Below are 6688 nucleotides of genomic sequence, written 5' to 3'. Positions count from 1 at the left end.
AATACCTTGTTGTTGCTGTTACCTATCATTGAGTCAGTGACCCCATGCACAACGGAATCAAATGCTGTTCAATACAGTGCTTTCCCTATGATATGGTGTGGATTGGACCATTGATATCCATAGAGTTTTCATTGACTGATATTTGGAAGTAGATTTCCAGGCCTTTCTTCCTAGTCTATCTTAGTCTGTAAGCTTCAATGAAACCTGTTCAGCATCATAGCAACATGCAATCCTCCACTGACAGACAGGTGGTGGCTGTGCATGAGGTGCATTGGCTTTGAATTAAACCCAAGTTTCCTGCATGGAAGGCAAGAATTCTAACACTGAACCACCAGTGCCCCCAAAATGTAATGCCTAGTACTAATGACAACATACTAACAAAGCATCTCTCATATGTGTTGTACATTCACACGTAACACATCTCAACAACTTGCCTATGATGCCACACTCAGCACTCTTCTCTAATTCATTGCCTCTTGGGGTGTCCATGAAAAGCAGATGTCCGTGGCTGGCTTTTATTTGTGTATTGTTTATTTCCCTTCAACTTTTACTCTAAAAATTTCAAACCTATAGAAAAGTTGGAAAAAATAATATAACATCATACACTCTTACATAGTTTTACCAATTTTTAACACTTTGTCATATTTGCTTTGTCTTTCTTACATATTTTTTTCTGTACTGTTTGATAATAATTTGCTGTCATCATGACATTTCATCTCTAAATACTAAGTATCACTTAAGAAGAAGGACACATTCCCTCATAACTACAATAAAAGCACACTGAAGAAATTTAACATTGATATAGTACTCGTATCTAACATGCAGTCCATATTTAAGTTTCTAGTGGCTCTACATCCCAATAACGTCATTTGTAGCTTTAGTTTTTCATATCTAGGATCTAACCAAGAACTATGCATTATGTCCACTTGATATATATTGGCATTTTTGAAGTGTCTAGGCCAATTCTTTTACAGAATGTCCCTTTCAAATGCTGTGATTATCTTCTTCATGACTAGCCCCACATTAAAAATTTGGGGACTTCTACCTTAAAGTTAAGCTTTTAATAAATGCATTGATAGCTATAAGGGAGGCAGCACAGTGAAGTGGTTACAAGCCCAGTCCACACAGCCAGACCTACCTGGGTTCAAGACTAGCTCTATTGCCCACTAACTGTGAGAAATATTTAAAAGTTCTTTGCCTCAGCTCGCCTATTTGTAAGGTGGAGATGAGCATATTATTGTGTAAAATAATGGGTTAATGTACGTAAAGCATTTAGGAGAGTATCTGGCATATGGCAAATGCTCTGTGGTACTTCTTTTTACAGTTTTTTAAACAAGCTTAAGTAATTTCCATTTAGTGACAGACATGTGGAGGGAAAAGAAATACAGGGCAGAAGCTTGCTATCTTCCCCCAGTACAGAGTAACTATCAATGGCCTAGCTTAGAATTTTAATTAAGTTACATTATGCTGTTATTTTGGCAACTCAGTGTTTCCACTTTGTCCCTTTTGACAAAGAGATTAAAAAGGGAGAAGAAGGACGCAGTCTGGGAAAGTCTCAGCTAGTGCAGTCTAGACCTGAGCCATATCCAGTGGGCAGCACTAGCAGCCCTCTGGCTTCTTTTATAAGTGAATCCATCATGAGTCACTCCTGCCCACAGACCATACATGGGATAGAAGGACTGTTTTTCTCAATAGAATAAATGAGCATGCAATTGTTTACTTGGGGAAATGAAGCAAATAACCATGGGTAATAATGACATACATTTATCTTTTTTGGGAAAAAAAATATATAATCTTAAATGTAACAGTTTCTGAAGACTAAATATATCACACTCAAATTTACCTCATCCAAACCATGGTAACATGAGGCTCAGTAAACCTGGTTTCAGAAATAAAAATTGTAGCAAGCAGCTGAGTGTTGAGAGTGACTTTGTTATATAATTTCCATCAGCACCAATGGCAGGGGAGTACCAATATCTCCATATATAACAGAGGTATTATCTGCCCCATTGCCACCTCTTAGTCTTCTCCAAAATTTCAAAACACATATAGGGATTTTCTACTTTATATGAACTTTAAGACCATTTTGTAAATGTTTCTTACTATTGGAATTCAAGTTTTCTTCTACAGCTTAGGTATTACTTAGGATTGCAACAGAGATCTCTTAAAAATTTACAGAGCACTCAAAAAGAGATGCAACAACAAATGATTATTAGTAACATTATCAGCCCATTCTCTCCATTCCAGATAGGGAGATAGAGAAATGAGTAAGAACGAGGAATCTGAGTGCAGACAGCTTGGGCTTACATTCCATCTCCATAACTAACTAGCTAGCTGTGTGACCTTGGACAAGTTATGTAACCTCTCTGTGTTTCAATTTCCTTTTCTGTAAAATAAAGATAGTAGTAGTACTTACCTCAAAACGTTATTAGGAAAATTTAAGGAGTTAATATGTATATAACTGTTAAAACAGTCCTGTGCACATACCAAGCGTTATATTTTGTTGGGTGTCAAGTCAATTTTGCTTTATAGTGACCTTACGTGAAAGAGCAGAACTGCCCCATAGGATTTTTTTTTTTTTTTTTGGGAGGGAGGCTGCAATCTTTACAGAAGCAGATTGCCAAGTCTTCCTCCCACAGAGCTACTGGGTAGGTCTGAACCACTAACCTTTTGATTAGCAGCCAAACATTTAATGCTTGTGCCACCAGGTCTCCTTGTTGCCTTGTACAAGTTAGCTTTTATTATATTAGCTAGGAGTTCACAGTCATTTGTAAGCACTCATTGTGATTTTTCAGCCTTTCTCTCCTTCATCTTCTTCTTCTTGTCAGAACATTACCCTTTACAGATATGTGTAAAAAAGGAAAAATTTCCTCCTTGCCCCCCCAAAAGAAACTACAGGAAGAAATCTATAATGTCACCATACCTTAAGCCTTCTTCTTGAGGTGCTCTTGCTGTTTAGTCTCTCTTGTCTCCTCTGCTTCATTTTCTCTGGGTCAGTAAGTTTCTATCTGATGCTCTTGATCCAGGTTGGATTGTCACTTGGTTCTCTCTTAGTCCTCTGCTCTAGTGCAGCCATTCTCAGATTCTTGAGGCAATAACTTACTTTGTTGTTGTTGTTGTTATGTGCCGTCGAGTCAGCCCTGACTCATAGCGACCCCTCCTTGGGTTTCCGAGGCAGTATCACTACGGAAGTAGGATTGCCCAACCTTCTACTTAGTAACCCACTATTTCTGCACAAACTTTCCCTCTTTCTACCAAATGGAAATAGAAAAAAATATTATATGTAGCCCTCTTTTTTTTATTTTTGTGAATTTACTAGCTTTATTTTTTATCAAAGTACACCTGGTGTTACAAGAAGCACAAGTTCTCGATTTGTTCTCTGTTGACAAAACGAACATACTGATTCTCCCATGGAGGTAAATGAAGGAAAAGGAGTTTGACAAGATATCAAGGTATGTTTTTTGTTACTTGGACATTGGTCCCCAATATATTTTCAAAACTAGAAAACAATGTCCAATTTCCTGATTATGGTCCATGACATTCAAATAGATTTATCATTGTCAAAGAAAACTTTGTGGGACAAATATAGGACAGTTCAGAATACATTTCCGCATGGAGAAAGGAAAGTACCATTTCTCTGTTATAGTGTATCAAATCATGCCGTTTTACAATTTAGGAAATATTACCTTGTGTTACAAGGAAGAAATTTTCTCAATACATTGTGAGCTGGAAGAAAATACAGATTCTCCCACTGAATTACAGAAAGCAAATAGAGTTTCAAATGATATGGAAGTATATTTTGTTTTATGTGGAGATGAAAGTTCATCATTCATTTTCAAAATGAGAAAACAGTGTCAGAAGTGTTTCTATCATGTACGTGAGTTCCCAGCTGGTTGTAAGTTGTCAAATAACACTCTGTATTGCAAACATTGGAGAGTCGTCGATACATTCTCAAGAGGGATATAATATGTCCAATTTCTCCCATTTTTGTACATGAAATCACAGGAGATCTATATGTTATCTAAATACACTGAGTGTTGACTAAAAAAGAAATTTCTAAATTTAGTCTCTGAGTGAGAAAACTGAGAATACTTTTTATCATTCAAGTACATAAAATCAAAGATGATTTACATAATCTAAATGGACACTTTGTGTTACAGGAATGGTAAGAGTCCCAGTACAATTCTTTGATTAGAAAGCAAAAGACACTTTATTACATTCTTGTTCCAGAAATGAATAAAAAAATTAACATGATGTCAAAATCCAATATGTGTTACAAGGGTAGCAAAGACACAATGCTTTCTCTGAATGAGAAACCCATGTATCATTTCTCTCATTCAAATATATGAAATTAAACATTTGGACATGTTCTAAATTTCAAAGTTGAATTACAAGGATGTGTTCAATCTCAAATGATTATTATTGTTATTATTTTGTCTTTTTATTGTGATTTGGATGAAAATTTACAGCGCAAATACACTTTCCATACAGCAGTTCACATACACTTTGTCTCATGACATTGACCACAATTTAGCACAATGCAACATCTCCCCTCCCACTTCTTTCCAAGAGTTACCTCTTCCCTGTGTCCATCTCTCTATGCACTCCTACCCCCTGAGCTTTCTCCCTTTGCCTGAGCAGCCCTTCTTTCTCTCATGCTTATTCTCTCCAAGGAGTGTATCTACCGCAGGTAAATGCTCAACTGATAAGCCTGTCTATTGTTTGGCTGGAAGCCACAGGTGTTGTTCAATTCCAGACCTGAAGGGCGGCTAGGGGTCATAGTCTCAGTGGTTCCACCAGGCTCCCTCGGGCCAGTAAACCGGTTCCCTGCTTTTTTTTTTTTTTTTCCAAATGATTTTGAGTTTTGTTCCACATTGTTCCCCCTGTCTATCCAGGATCTCCTACAAAGATCCTCTTCCAAGTGGTTGACGGTAGTAGCCGAGCACCATCTATTTCTTCTGGTCTCATAGTCATATAGGCTGCAGACTGCATGGTGTACCAGTCACTAGAACTACTCGTTTCCATGAATTTTTGGTTTTCTTCATTCTTCTTGGCTCTGGATGAGGAGAGACCCAACGCTGCATCTAGATGGAAGCTTGCAAGCTTTTAAGATCTCAATCACTACTTGCCACAGTAGGAGGTGGAACAATGTTTTGTGTAGTATGTTATGCCAATTGAGCTTGATGTCCTCTGTGACTATGGTCCCGAGCCCACAGGTTCAACTACTCGGTCCCTCTGGGTAGCTGGCTGTGACCAAGCAGTGACTACAACCTTGCCCCTTGTCAGCCCCATTATACAAATGGGAATTCAGATTATACACATAAAGTTATTGGACCACTTTCTGCCAACCCTATACCTGTTCTTGTGTGCACTCTCCACTTCATATACATACCTAATATTTCAGCCTGTCCACCAATCTATCCACCCATATACCCATGTTTGCCTTCACTGACCATGTTGTACTATACACGCAAAAGTGTTCATCTTTGTTGTCTGTACTTCCCATGTACCTCACTATGTCATTCTCTTCCTCAATGCCACTATATTAATCACTCACATTTGGTATATTGCCCTTTTCTTCACCCAAATCAAAACTTATCTCTTTCTATCTAACAGTATTCCCTACCCTACCCTCCCACCCCTGGTAACCAACAAAGAAAATGGTCTTCCATAGATAAATGTTTCCTTGACTATTACAATAACGGACTAATACCATATTTGTCCTTTTGTGATTGACTTATTTCACTCAGCATAATGTCTTCCAGGTTCATCCACGTTAGGCTGTGTTTTGCAGATTCTACATTATTCTTTATGGTTGCATAGTATTCCATTGTGTGTATGTAGCATACTTTGGATATCCATTCCTCAGTTGATAGACACCTAGGTTGTTTCCATTGTTTGGCTATTGTAAATAGTACTGCGATGAACATGGGTGTGCATATGTCTGTTCTTGTCATGGCTGTCACTTCTTTAGGGTATATACCTAGTAATGGAATAGCTGGGTCAAATGGTATTTCAAGTTCCAACTTTTGGATGAATCGCCATACTGCTTTCCACAATGGTTGTACCATTTTACAGTCCCACCAGCAGTGTAGGAGAGTCCCAATCTCTCTACATCCTTGCCAGCATTTGTTATTTTCTGTCTCATTGAACTTTGCTACTTGTGCTGGAGCAAGATGGTATCTCGTTGTTTTGATTTGCATCTCTCTAACAGCTAGTGATCATGAGCATTTCTTCATATGTTTGTTGGCCACTTGAATATCGTCCTTGGTGAAATGTCTATTCAGGTCTTCTGCCCATTTTTTAGTTGGATTGTTCATCTTATTATGGAAGTGTTGGAGTTTTCTATCAATTCTAGAGATAAGTCCCTTGTCAGATATGTCATTACCAAATATTTTTTCCCAATCTGTAGGTTGTCTTTTGACACTTTTAGAGAAGTCTTTGGAAGCATATAAAAATTTAATCTTTAGAAGGTCCCAATCATCTGGTTTCTCTTCTGCTGTTTGTGCATTTTGAGCTATGCTTGATAGTCTATTTATATCATATATTTGTTGTTGTTGTTGTTGTTGTTATGTGCCATTGAGTCAAACCCGAATCATAGCGACCCCTCCTTGGGTTTCCGAGGCAGTATCACTACGGAAGTAGGATTGCCCAACCTTCCTTCCGAGGAGTGGCTGGTGGGTTTGAA

This window comes from Orycteropus afer, unplaced genomic scaffold (assembly GCF_000298275.1).
Source record: "Orycteropus afer afer isolate SDZICR_OR568_19922 unplaced genomic scaffold, OryAfe1.0 scaffold00013, whole genome shotgun sequence".
Classification (NCBI taxonomy): domain Eukaryota; kingdom Metazoa; phylum Chordata; class Mammalia; order Tubulidentata; family Orycteropodidae; genus Orycteropus; species Orycteropus afer.
This window is presented reverse-complemented; position numbering follows the sequence as displayed.